Here is a 13682-nt window from a genome sequence, read left to right as displayed (position 1 = left end):
TCGGACTTGGGGACCTGCTCAGGAACCTCCTTGATAGGGTACCCCTTAGTGCTTTCTTCCCTCTCCTTATCTCCTTCCCCCTTCTCCATTTCCTCCCCTCCCCCCCTCTCTTTTTTTTCTCCCTTCCCCTCTCCCTTCCTCTCATTCTTTTCTTCTTATCTCCCTCTTTTTCTACTTCTACTCCTATATTCGATTATTCTCGACGTGGCAATGTGTGTTAAAACCCACGCCGAGACCATCTTATCCTCTAGAATGCATATATATATCATACCATTCTTATTTCTTATTATAAGTTTGTGTACACACTTCTGGGACTCCATAACCATTTGTGGACTTTATGCTTAGAAACCTTTTTAAACTACCAGGCATTATGTGACTTGCTATTTAGTCATAAAATTTGGACCTGGATAAATATGGATACTCCAATAATGCTTGTGAAATGTTAAAAATTTCATATGTAACTTATGTCTTTTGAAGTGTGTATTGTTATTATTTTATCTCAATAAAGCTTTGAAAATGAAGAGAAAAAAAAATAGGTAATAGAAGTATATTGCAAAGTCCTTTAACGATGTATTACTAAACCTTTTGTATTAAAATTTCAGTTTTACTGTCCCTTTATGTGTTTTTCTCTCTCTAAACAAAGTTTTATTAATCTTAAACAAGTTTGTACAAGAGAAATCAAAGATTGACAGTAGTACAGTAAGTTTACATTAAAGGGACAAAATTAAACTTTCATGATTCAGATTTATATTTACTTTTGTTAGAAACATTACTTTGTTTTCTTGGTATCCTTTGATGAAAAGTAATATAGAATTATAGCCAATATGGCTGATGTATATACAGTACATAACATGGATGTATTTCGTTATAGTCACTAGGGATGTACATTAGGCAGGTTCGTTAGCTGCAGATTGCGGAAGAAGGCGGCCGGTCATGGTATTTGTCTCTTTTCGGGGCTGGATATCTTCTTGTCAAAAAGTGCAACACATTAAGATCTGTGCAAATCCAGACAGTGCACATTCACAAGAAGAAATCTATCAGCCAATCGGAATCTAAGGGACGCCATCTTGGATGATGTAATTTAAAGAGAAACCTCATTCGGAAGAAGATGTCGATTGAAGAGGATGCTCCGCGCCGGATGTCTTGAAGATGGACCTGCTCCGCGCAGGATGGATCAAGATAGAAGATGCCATCTGGATGAAGACTTCTGCCCGGTTGCATGAAGACTTCTTCCCGGTTGGATGAAGACTTCTGCCGCTTCGTTGAGGACTTCTGCCGGCTTCGTTGAGGATGGATGTTGGGTCTTCAAAAACTGTAAGTGGATCTTTGGAGGTTAGTGTTAGGCTTTTTTAAGGGTTTATTGGGTGGGTTTTATTTTTAGATTAGGTTTTGGGCACTTGAAAAATAGATAAATGCCCCTTTAAGGGCAATGCCCATCCAAATGCCCTTTTCATGGCAATGGGGAGCTTAGGTTTTTTAGTTAGGATTTTTTACAGGTAAAAGAGCTGATTTCTTTGGGGCAATGCCCAGCAAAAGGCCCTTTTTTTTAGTTTAGTTTAGGCTAGGTTTTTTTTATTTTGGGGGGCTTTTTTTATTTTGATAGGGCTATTAGATTAGGTGTAATTAGTTTAAAGGGACAGTCTACACCAGAATTTTCATTGTTTTAAAAGATAGATAATCCCTTTATTACCCATTCCCCAGTTTTGCATAACCAACAAAGTTATATTAATATTCTTTTAACCTTTGCAAACTGCCCCTTTATTTCAGTTCTTTTGACAGACTTGAAGTTTAGCCAATCAGTGCCTGCTCCTAGATAACTTCACGTGCATGCACAGTGTTATCTATATGAAACACTTGAACTAACACCCTCTAGTGGTGAAAAACTGTTATAACGCATTCTGAAAAGAGGTTGCCTTCAAGGTCTAAGAAATTAGCATATGAACCTCCCAGGTTAAGCTTTCAACTAAGAATACCAAGAGAACAAAGCAAAATTGGTGATAAAAGTAAATTGGAAAATTGTTTTAAATTACATGCCCTATCTGAATCATGAAAGTTTATTTTGGACTAGACTGTCCCTTTAAATATCTGATAATTTCTTTTTTTATTTTGTGTAATTTAGTGTTTTTTTTATTTATTTAGTTAATTGTATTTAATTAATGTAATTTATTTAATTGTAGTGTAAGGTTAGGTGTTAGTGTAAGACAGGTTAGGTTTTATTTTACAGGTAAATTTGTATTTGTTTTAACTAGGTAGTTAGTAAATAGTTAATAACCATTTACTATTCTACCTAGTTAAAATAAATACAAACTTGCCTGTGAAATAAAACTAAAACCTAAGATAGATACAATGTAACTATTAGTTATATTGTAGCTAGCTTAGGGTTTATTTTACAGGTATTTAGTTTTAAATAGGAATTATTTAGTTAATGATAGTAAGTTTTATTTAGATTTATTTTAATTACATTAAAGTTAGTGGGTGTTAGGGTTAGGTTTAGGGGTTAATAAATTTAGTATAGTGGCGGCGATGTTGGGGGCGGCAGATTAGGGGTTAATAAATGTAGGTAGGTGGTAGCGATGTTGGGGCAGCAGATTAGGGGTTAATAAGTATAATGTAGGTGTCGGGGGTGGCAGATTAGGGGTTAATAAGTATAAGATTAGGGGTGTTTAGACTCGGGGTTCATGTTAGGGTGTTATGTGTAAACATAAATTTAGTTTCCCCATAGGAATCAATGGGGCTGCGTTACGGAGCTTTACGCTCCTTTATTGCAGGTGTTAGACTTTTTTTCAGCCGGCTCTCCCCATTGATGTCTATGGGGAAATCGTGCACGAGCACGTAAAACCAGTTTACCGCAGCTCACCGCAGCGCTGGTATTGGAATGCAGTATGGATCTCAATGTTGCTCACTTCTTGCCTGCTAAGCCGGGTTTTTGTAAACCTGTAATACCAGCGCTGTAGGTAAGCGAGCGGTGACAATAACTTGCAAGTTAGTACCGCACCGCTCATAACGCAAAACTCGTAATCTAGCCGCAAGTAAGTAACCAACCATGATGATCATGAGTAACATCAAGGTGGGTGTGCTTGGTCAGGAGTTGCAGAGCGCCCCAGCAGCCTCTTTAAACTGGCTGCTCTGACTCTCATTATTCTCAGACGGTATCATGAGTCCCAGCAGCAGGAGCCTCCAGGATTCTATTTAAACAGGGTTCCCAGACTCCCCCCATACCTAGGGGGCCCCTAGGATTGGTGGAGTCTGGGACCCCTGTTAAAATAGAATCCTGGAGGCCCCTGCTGCTGGGACTCATGATACCGTCTGAGAATGATGGGAGTCAGAGCAGCCAGTTTAAAGAGCCTGCTGTTTTGTTTGTACTGGGAATCCCAGTGAATGTCTTAGCAGCCAGGGGATCCACCTAGGGGAGAGTGAAGGGTTAAAACAGGCTCTCTGCATGGAATAGATCTAGGGGAGCTGGTAACAATTCTGTCCTGCTTTACCACAGATACATATTTTCTTTCTGCATGCTGATGGGCAGTACATGAAAAGTGCTGCCCATACTGTATGGAGCATTGGTGTGCTGCAGGGGGGATATCCAGTGAGGGAGGGATTATAAAAAAAACTGCCCTGACTAGTTAATTGGTGTCTGTAATAAAGAATAGTACAGGGCAGCACTTTTTGTGTACTGCACTTCGCTGCCACTTCTGCTGGATGCTATTCCACCATGCATCCCCTCAGTAAAGAGAGTGTTTTTGATGTTTTTTAAATTGAAATGTACCTTGGTGTCCTTCACTAAGGTCTGTACCTTGGAAAATGTCCACCACAGCCTTGGTCCTGCCTATCCCTGCCCCAAAAACACATGTGGTCCATTTGATGATTTCTTATGTTTGAGTGATACATGTAACCAAATGCCCCTTTTAATAGTTATTACATTTACCCCTCAGCTAAGCAACCACATACATAAAGCACTCAAAGGGACATTGTATGTAACACTAGATTTTTATTTGCATAAATGTTATGTAGATGATCCATTTATATAGCCCATTTGGTAGTGTTTTTGTAAAAAATGTATAGTTTTGCTATAGTTTTTTAATAACATTGTGCTGATTTTCAGACTCGTAACCAAGCCCCACAATGTCAGATGTAACATTTTAGTGTGGTATATTTCTTTAAGACCTGCTCTATAAACTCCCACAATCCCTAGAGCACTCTGTCAATTATTCTGAGTTTGTGCAGAAACTAAGAAGCCTGACTACTTGATTCCAAGCTACCACTTATTAATTTCATACTACTCCAATTGGGATATAATTTCAAGGGAAAGGACATTCTCATCTAAACTGCTTGCTGCAGTTAATCAAAAGACCCACACATTGTTCTATCATTAGAGACAGGAGTCTCTTTGCTTATTAAAGGGACAGTCAACACCAGAATTTTTGTTGTTTAAAAAGAAAGATAATCCCTTTATTACCCATTCCCCAGTTTTGCACAACCAACACAGTTATATTAATATACTTTTTACCTCTGTAATTATCTTGTATCTAAGCTTCTGCTGACTGCCCCCTTATTTCAGTTCTTTTGACAGACATGCAGTTTAGCCAATCAGTGCTCAGTCCTAGGTCAGTTTACGTGCATGAGCTCAATGTTATCTATATGAAATATGTGAAACTAATGCCCTCTAGTGGTCAAAATGTATTCAGATTAGAGGCAGTCTTCAAGGTCTAAGAAATTAGCATATGAACCTCCTAGTTATAGCTTTCAACTAAGAATACCAAGAGAACAAAGCAAAATTGGTGATAAAAGTAAATTGGGAAGTTGTTTAAAATTGCATACCTTATTTAAATCATGAAAGTTTTTTTGGACTTGACTGTCCCTTTAAGCTGTTCACCTTTACCTCGTATCAAAACCATTCAGCTGTTTCTGAATCCTGCATCCACAACCTTCCAGCACGGGTATAACTTTCAACCACATCCCCTGCTATTTGCGGTTGTAACCGCCAACAAACAAACATAATACGGCTTGATATTCTCCATTAACGAAGCTGCCATTTTTCCAAGCTCCTGATTAGTCCTCGGCCTCACACCCCCAGCGTGACGTCACGGCAGAACCGAAAGAGCCCTCAGAGATGCAGTAGCTTCATCAAACACGCTGTGACTAACAAAGCACCTTATTGGAGCAAGTTGACACACCTCCTCAAACGTGAGTAACAGATTATACCGAAGCATTAGTTTTACTTGCAGCCTGTCTTTAACGTACTACAAGGGGACATTGTATATTCCAAATTTAAAGGGACACTACTGAAATCTTATAGTTGCCTATGTAAAGTGAACTAAAATACCAATTCAAATATTGCAACTCACCTATTACTTTTGCTATTCAGAATTACATCCTAAACAACTTACAGGACTATATATTCTCTCCTGTAACCAATAAACAAGATCTTCCTTAAAGGGACAATATCCACAATTTATCAATTTGTAATCTTTCAACAGTAGAACTGCAGTTGTGATCCTAATACATTTAATGATAGAAAGTGTAAATGCGCTAAACAGCACGGGGATAATTATAAATATAATGGCATACTATGTATGAATATATACTAAACCTTTCTAATAGTACCAAATGACTATGGATTATATCTTAAAGATAAAGAGTGGCATACTATGTATGAATATAAGGATTTTAACAACCCCTAAATGGGGGATTGGAAGCAGAGTTCCGTTATATCAATCGATAAAGAATTGGCATACTATGTATGAATATAATTATTGCACTATCCTTGTTGTAAAATTGAAAAAATATATAAATTGGTGCATTCAATAAAACACATATATAAACTAAAAATGGACGCGATATATCAGCTATATTAATACAATTTATTGTTAGACATATACTGAGATAACATATAAATAAAAAAATCAAGTTCTATAGTGACCGGTCACTGTGGATATAAAATACTAAAACGTCTTAAAAAATGTGTCTTTGAAAATTCTTTTTCGAACTGTGCGTCTGAATTCAATAAAGGTTTCCAATAGGAGAGGTGTTTAAGTTTGCAGGGAACAAGCTTTCATTCCTGCTTGATAAAGTTATTGTAAGACTTTTATGAGACTTTTTCTTTTTTGGCCCAATTCTTTAAGTATCGTGATGAGCGTTATAATTCTTGGAATAACGTGAATAGTCTAAATAACAAACCGTGTTAGTCTAACCACACTGCCGGGCTGATACACTCTTAAGTGCTTACCTGTTCTCTGATCGTCACTTACTCTGGTTCCACCTTAAATAAAGAGAAGTTGAAAATGAGGCTTTTTTCACTAACCAATGACAATCTTCTAATGCATTTATAAGGGAGCAATCTACCATAATCAAACCATCTTGATAAAGCCACCAAGAGTGGCGAAACGCGTTGATGGTAAAGCAAAAGACAGAATAAAAGAATTTCCAAGTTTACAATACCAACGGGTACGGAGGATTATAGAGGATACAAGTGGGACTACTTCTACAATCCAAATACTCTGCGCAGAGTTAAGGAGCAAGGATATCAGACGGATCTACTTCTTTCAAAACTTTGGACGTAGCGTGTGATGTCACCAACTAGCCGCAAGCTGTAGAGACACTAGTGCTACCAGAGTAAGTGACGATCAGAGAACAGGTAAGCACTTAAGAGTGTATCAGCCCGGCAGTGTGGTTAGACTAACACGGTTTGTTATTTAGACTATTCACGTTATTCCAAGAATTATAACGCTCATCACGATACTTAAAGAACTGGGCCAAAAAAGAAAAAGTCTCATAAAAGTCTTACAATAACTTTATCAAGCAGGAATGAAAGCTTGTTCCCTGCAAACTTAAACACCTCTCCTATTGGAAACGTTTATTGAATTCAGACGCACAGTTCGAAAAAGAATTTTCAAAGACACATTTTTTAAGACGTTTTAGTATTTTATATCCACAGTGACCGGTCACTATAGAACTTGATTTTTTATATATATATGTTATCTCAGTATATGTCTAACAATAAATTGTATTAATATAGCTGATATAGGGGGCGGAGCTAGCCACTGAAGAAGATGGTCGCAAGTGTATAGAGCTCCTAGTTCTGGATATAATATATGAAGCTAAACCCACTCTATCATGTAGCTCAACGTTACTCAGAGACTGATCACACTTCTATAAGCTCCTTTTGTTATGTGCCTGGGAAAATTGAAGCTCACATCACCGTGATTTACCAGAGAGATGAAGCGACCTCTGTGGAGGCATAAGATAAGATGGCGCTGGTCATGTGGGGCAAAGAAATCAAAGCCCTAATTGACACTCATTTCTCCAACTTGTCACAGGCTCTTGTAGCGACAATGGGGCAAGATGTTTCAGCTAGCCCTGACTTGAATCGGCAGGTACAGTTATGGAGCCCTTTACAAGCAAGCACCTGTGATAGTCTTATAGTGTGCGCTCAGGAGGTCGGCCGTGTCGGAGAGACACCTACTCTGGAGGAAAAGATTCTATGCTCCCGAGACATACAGAGCCTGGACACTGCAGTCAGTATTAGGAGCATTGTGGCGGCTCACCTCACACAGCAGATCACCTACCTGCTGCCGCCTGCCGGAAATCTGAGAAGCGGAAAGGCCCGGTCGGTCAATGCTGCTGATGCGGGGCCTATACTTCTGCTGGCTGTGCTTCTTTGTGCAGCGTCGCTACATCTACAATGGGATCCTGGCGGTCCGCGGCAGAGGGAGAGGCTGGGGTGAGCGGGACAACTTTCGTGCAAGGGATAATTCCATGACTGTTTTACTTGCTGGACATCCGTTCCATTGGTTCCTGCTGCACTCAGACTGGGTCCCTAGCAAATTTTGCTAATTTGATCTGTGTGACGATGTCACTGTACTTTAAGGACACAGCTCCCCTTATTTACAAACTCTGAGCCTGGTATCTTACATGCTGCCACAACTAAAATTTTCTCTTTAATTTTATTATTTTTTATTATATATTTAGCAAATGTTTTATTACAAAAATATGACTGTGGTTCCTTTGTTATAACGAACTGTAAGCCAGTAATTCATGCCAGTCCATTTTAGGTTCTTATAGTAAACCTTTTAAAGTCAAATACCTATGGCACGTTAACTGTCTCACATCTGTTAACATTTTGAGATCTGTTTACAGGTTACCGCCATTTATCTGTTTACACATACTACCTTTTGCTTTTAACATTGTCCTGATTTAACATTGCGACACTGTTTTTACCCATGGCTGTAGCCTTTAGGGCTCCTCTTTCACATGTTCCTTTACTAAGATATAGTATGGTTATTTTTGATTTTACTGAAGTGATGTCAAGCTTAATAATGTGGCGGGAGCTTATTATATGAGAGGCATATTATATAATTATTGCGCCCTGTAGGTAATGTATTTTACTTCTGATGCTTCATTTGAGCAATGTGTATGTTTTACCCAAGAAAAGCTCTGTGGAGTCTTGACAATACTCCCTACCTATGCAAGGATACCAGACTCAGTTTCATAGTAGGAACTAACTAAATGGGTATTACGTTTTATAGTTACTATGTCCAGTATTAGCACTGTACTATACAATGGTTAGGCAGTGGATCTATGTTAGATACAGTTCCTGGATATTCTCATGCTGCTCAAGTTAGATATGAGCCTAAGTAGTTGTCTTTATTATGATTCTTATGCAACCCCACTGTTCTGTGTTCAGAAGTTGAGTTAAGAAATACATCTTTTCCTATAGGAAATTGAAATCCTCACTAAGTTATACCCATTTCAAGCCCTTTCTGCAACGCCCTAGCAATATTCATTGCTCATTATTTAATTCATTTTAACCAGACTACTATGTATATATCACAACTTGTGTTTGATTGTTACTGGGTGTAGGGCCCGCGCCCAGGGGACAAGACTTACACCTCCATTACTAGTCTGAGTTAGTGCGCACAATATTAATCTTTGCATACTGTGATATAAACTTAGCTTTAGACTATTTAGGTGATCAACTCTTATTTACCCACAATCCCGGTGTACTGGCGTTTCCCCAGATATAGTTACTAATAAGCTATAGGTATGCTGTGCAAATTGGTTGATCTCCTGTTCCCCCACCCCTATAAATTGACTTCTGACGCGGATATTGAGGGGCGTTTGTTCTGGCAAGGTTATGTAGCTGGTTCTACGCATGTATACGCGTATTCATAGGAGTGTCTATATATAAGTCCTAGCTCTTCTGTGACTACTATATGCGATATATGATTCAGGTTTAAAGTTATAAACTCTACATCCAGCTGGTCCCAGTGAAGCCAATCATTTGCATTGTTGGGATTTTCTCCCTGCATGTCCTCCAGTGTTGATATATATATGTTCTTCATAGCAACCCCTACTAGTTATAGATTTGGAGATCTCGCCATAATAATAATAACAATATATGTCATTCTTGCGACCATGATGTATAACTCAGTGTCACTGCCGCTCTCACAATAACAATAATAGTTTAAATATATCTATGCTGTTTAACTAGGCTAGTCTCCCAACCCCCAATCCCTTTATAGTGTTCTGGTTCTCTATGATTTAGGCCAGACACTTCTTTGGCGGTTTCCCTTGAAAACAACCGCAATTACCATCAATATATTTTATAGCACCCAAACTCCTTATTCCTCTTTTTATATGTGCATATATTCTCTTATGGTATTGTAAGGAAATACAAGATAAAGTACAAATGATGCATCATAACTAACTATGATTAGTGATGTACTCTTTATAAGGTTATGGAGTTATAAGATTAACTCACTAGTTCCCATTCCGAGTTATCCAGAGAATCTATAACGTGAGTACTGAGGAAAAGATAGTAATATGAGCATAAGCGAAGCACATGGCGTAATAATATAATATGATTTGAAATAAGTTTTGATGTTAAGCACATGTTGTATACTACATGTTTATATCACTTAAAATGTGAAAATTTGAAAATTCGAAAAATTCAAATATTATTTGTAAATGCTCTAGCTTATTAACCACAAAAATGAAAACCTGAGGTTTATTTTTAATTTGTGTTTATTATTATTATTTAAGACTATGAATGTGATACACCAACAACTAATGTCATCTTGATTTCAAAGATTTTTGGTGTGTTGTGCAGATGCATTCACACTGTGAAGTTATGTTTACCTTTTCTTATGATTGTATATCATATTGTTCAAAACCTCAATAAAAATTATATAAACAAAAAAAAAAAAAAAAAAAAAAAAATATAGCTGATATATCACGTCCATTTTTAGTTTACATATGTGTTTTATTGAATGCACCAATTTATATATTTTTTCAATTTTACAACAAGGATAGTGCAATAATTATATTCATACATAGTATGCCAATTCTTTATCGATTGATATAACGGAACTCTGCTTCCAATCCCCCATTTAGGGGTTGTTAAAATCCTTATATTCATACAAAGTATGCCACTCTTTATCTTTAAGATATAATCCATAGTCATTTGGTACTATTAGAAAGGTTTAGTATATATTCATACATAGTATGCCATTATATTTATAATTATCCCCGTGCTGTTTAGCGCATTTACACGTTCTTCTATCATTGTATCTTTTCTACACTGTATTTTGGGAACAGAGTAGTGTTTATGCAGGGGTAAGACTTGCGCACCAATACCTTTTCACATTTTTGTAACCTAATACATTTAACACTTTCCTCAAAGGAATCTAACTACTTCAGATTAGCTGCATTACATAATAATTGACCCAAAACAAAATGGATCTAGCAGATCTACCAAATGTTGTCTACAGTTTGTCCCAGCGTGTGGATCAGCTAACACAAGGACTACGTGAATTAAAAGCCCAAAATGATACTCTCAAGGTAATGATTAGAGAAAATACACCAGAACCTCAAGTATCCCTCCCAGACCTCTTCACTGGAGACAGGGCAACTTTCAGACAGTTCCGTAATGCCTGCATATTACTTTTTCAGATGAGACCTAAGACATATTTCTCTGAGAGGATTAAAGTAATGACAGTTATTTCATTTTTAAGAGGGGAACCCCGCAAATGGGCAGATGTTTTTTTGAGAATGATGATTCCATACTAGGATCAGATTTTTTTTCACAAATGGGAACTTTATATGAAGATAAACAACTCTCAGCTGAAACCAATATGCGTTCACTTAAACAGGGCCACCGTCCTGTAGAAGAATATTTAACATAATTTAAGTTATACGCTAAGGACTCTGAATGGAGTGATGTTTCCCTCCGGAATCAATACAGATTGGGATTAAATGATTCTGTTAAAGGACCAGTAAACACAGCAGATTTGCATAATCAACAAATGCAAGATAACAAGACAATACAATAGCATTTACTCTGAATTTCAAATGAGTAGTAGATTATTTTCTAACACATTTTAAAGTTATGTATATTTCCACTCCCCCTGTACCATGTGATAGCAATCAGCCAATCACAAATGCATATACGTATAGTCTGAGTTCTTGCACATGCTCAGTAGGAGCTGGTGACTCAAAAATAGTGTAAATTTTTTTTAATGGAAGTAAATTGGAAAGTTGTTAGAAATTACATGCTCTATCTGAATCATGAAAATTGAATAAAGCCTGAGTGTCCCTTTAAAGATGAATTAGCACGTACTAATTTACCCAGGACACTAGAAGGGTTAATAGATCTTTCAATACAACTGGATAGACGCTTAAGAGAACGACGTGCAGAAAAAACACACTCTGATAGTCCACAGAAATATTTTCCATCAACCAATAGATCTTCAACTCAAAAGGACACACCAGTTCCTATGGATTTAGGCATTATGAAGGGACCCCTTCAGCCAGAAGAAAGGCTTAGAAGAAAAAGGGCAAACCTTTGTATGTACTGTGCTTCCCTAGCACACACTGTAAAAGAATGTCCCATTCTTCAATGACAGAAGAGCAGTAAGTATCTAGATCATAAGAATAACTGTTTCACTAATAAAGTCTTAAATTCAGCTTACTGTACCTTACCTCTGTCATTGCAGTGGGATCTACTAACAATTCGTACTGAGGCCATCGTGGATTCTGGAGCCTCCTCTAATTTCTTGGATTTTGATTTAGCAATGAAAAATAAAATACCTTTGTGTGCAAAAGCAAAACCTGTGTCTATAAGAGTTATTGATGGGTCGTAGATAAATACTGGTCCAATCACACATCATACCATTCCTTTAAAAACAATAACTGAGACAGGGCACACAGAATATATCACCTTTGATATCATACCCTCTCCATTATTCCCTGTAGTTTTAGGTCTCTCTTGGCTACAACTTCATCAACCAAACATAAACTGGGGAACTTTACAGATAAATTTTGATTCATCATATTGTCAAAAAACATGTTTCCCCCACCAGCATATACTACAGGTTTCAGAATTTCATTTACCAGAGCAATATGTAGATTTCTCTGATGTTTTTAGTAAAAAAGAGGCAGAAACTTTACCACCTCACCGAATCTACGATTGCCCTATTGAATTACTTCCAGGAGCCACCATAGCATATGGGCACATTTACCCATTATCTGAACCGGAACTGCAACATCTTAAAACATATCTCAATGAGAACCTGAAGAAAGGATTCATCAGGCCATCCACTTCTCCTGCTGGTGCCGGTATCTTTTTCGTCAGGAACAAATATCTCTCCCTGAGGCCAATCATCGATTACCGGGAACTTAATAAACGCACGGTTAAGAACCGTTATCCTCTCCCGCTAATACCTGAACTGGTGGAAAGGCTCTGTGATGCAAAGATATATTCAAAGTTGGATTTGAGAGGAGCATACAATTTGGTAAGGATTTGCGAGGGAGATGAATGGCTTATTGCCTTCAGAACTCACTACGGTAGGAATACCTGGTGATGCCATTCGGGCTTTGCAATGCCCCAGCCACGTTCCAACACTTCATTAATGACATCTTCAGGGATTTGTTGGACGTGTGCATGGTCGTGTACTTAGACGATCTTCTCATATATTCAGACAATGAAGAGGATCATATAAAGCATGTACGCTGGGCTCTAGGACGTTTAAGGACACACCAATTATACGCAAAGCCCGAGAAATGTCTTTTCCATGTTAACCAGCTATCTTTCCTTGGGTATCATATATCTTCTGCTGGACTGAAGATGGAAGACGGTAAAGTAGAGGCAATACAAACTTGGCCCGTAACAACTAAAACTAAGGAAGTTCAATGTTTTTTGGGCTTTGCCAACTTCTATCGGAAGTTTATTAAAGGTTTCTCCACCATAGTAAAACCTCTTACTATACTCACTGGATCTCACACACCTTTTAAATGGAATTCCCAGGCAGAAGAAGCATTCAATACATTAAAAAAAATCCTTTACCACCGCACTAATTCTACAATTCCCAAATCCGGATTTACAGTATATTTTAGAGGTTGATGCGTCCAACTATGCTATGGGAGCCATCCTTTCTCAAAGGAAGACCCCTTCAGATCCTGTTCATCCTGTTGCTTTCTTTTCTAAACTGATAACATCTCCGGAATTAAATTATTCTATTGGTGACAAGGAGCTTCTGGTTATTAGAAAAGCCTTTGAACACTGGCGTCATTTACTTGAAGGTACCAAAATACCAATACTTATATATACAGACCATAAGAATTTAGAGTACTTACAATCCAGTAAGACTCTCTCTGCTCGCCAACTCCGATGGAGTCTGTATTTTACC

Source organism: Bombina bombina, chromosome 1, assembly GCF_027579735.1.
Source record: "Bombina bombina isolate aBomBom1 chromosome 1, aBomBom1.pri, whole genome shotgun sequence".
Classification (NCBI taxonomy): domain Eukaryota; kingdom Metazoa; phylum Chordata; class Amphibia; order Anura; family Bombinatoridae; genus Bombina; species Bombina bombina.
The sequence above is the reverse complement of the archived record's forward strand: the minus strand, read 5'-3'. Positions refer to the sequence as shown.